Source organism: Zootoca vivipara, chromosome 2 (assembly GCF_963506605.1).
Source record: "Zootoca vivipara chromosome 2, rZooViv1.1, whole genome shotgun sequence".
NCBI lineage: Eukaryota > Metazoa > Chordata > Lepidosauria > Squamata > Lacertidae > Zootoca > Zootoca vivipara.
The window spans coordinates 120,253,053-120,254,544 of NC_083277.1; positions in this window are offsets into that span (position 1 = coordinate 120,253,053).

A 1,492-nucleotide genomic window follows, 5' to 3' on the forward strand; every position below is an offset into this window, starting at 1 on the left:
TCTAAGTAGGAGATCAATCAATCCATTCAACACAGACTTGTAGATTTTCTTTGTCTTGCAAAGTCTGGAGTAGGCCTGCAGACTGGGGAAGTGGGGGGGGGGGGTTATACAGACCTCATGTATATTCTCCCACCAAAGGATAAAAAAGCTTGCTCCCTCCATGCTTTACTCCACCTACTGTATTACTCTGATCATCATCTGGCTCTCACACACCTCCTTTCTTCCTGACTTCTCTATCCCTCCCTGGCTTCTCCAATGACTGTAGATGATAATTTACACTGTTTAACTTTAATTGACTTCAGAGGTTTTAAGCAGCTCAACTGCACAACACCTGGGCTATTTCTGGTCCAAATGGTAAATGCTAACAGTACTTAGGATGCATGAGGGTCCAAGGCTGGATTAAAATATGATGCAGATCATAGGGAAAAGGCTTGTGTAAGCAGTCCTTGCCCCATTTCAATGTGTTTATCATGGCTGCTAATCTATATGCATGAACTGGCACATGTGGACTGGAGGGAGGACACATCAGCTACATTTAAATGTTATAGGGACTATGATAAATGCTTATATAGGTAAGTTGATATTTGAGTTTTTCTGTGATTAGGCTTAGAATTTCTGTACACTGCTTTTTTTTTGAACAGCCAAAATATTGTAAAAAAAAACTAATTTGAAAAATGGTTTGTTGTTTACTTGTTTGTTTTTAATCTAAATAGGTCTTGAATTGGGTGTTCCTGTACATAAAATATTACAGACCTGATCTGGAGAATTCTGCAATGGTACAGTACATTTATATGACTGGCTGACTAGATCAGAAGTAGACAACCTAAGGCCCGTGGGCCGGATGCGGCCCAATCGCCTTCTCAATCCAGCCTGCGGATGGTCCAGGAATCAGCATGTTTTTACATGAGTAGAATGTGTGCTTTTATTTAAAATGCACCTCTGGTTTTTTTGTGGGGCATAGGAATTCGTTCATTCCCCCCCCCAAAAAAATATATTTCACATGGCTGAAAAAGATTGCTCACCCCTGAACTAGATCTATAGATTAAAGCTTAGAAAAGGTGTGCATGTGGGGAAGGGGAAAGGGTGGAACAGACAGGAATGAGTAGTGTGCTGTGTGCTGGCATGACATGGGTCTTGTTCACACATGCAATCATTTGATGATTGTAAAATCGATGGATGATTTGTATGTGTGAAAGGGCTACCAGCAAGGTAACACTACAGGTTTTCAAATACAATCTAGAGCACTGGAGTCTATAGCATTCAGCTGCCGCTCATCAATACCTGCATCACGCATCCAGGACATCATTTCCTTTCTCCACACTTGAATTATGGAGGCCTGACTGCATTCACTGACTCCTTTGAAACATTATGTCTGGCAATAATATGCACTTGATTTGTGGTCTTTGATCTGTGATATGTCGTTCACATATCATGGCAGCAATCAAGTGATGGCCTGCATGTGTGAACAGTCCATATACACGGAAAGATGAGC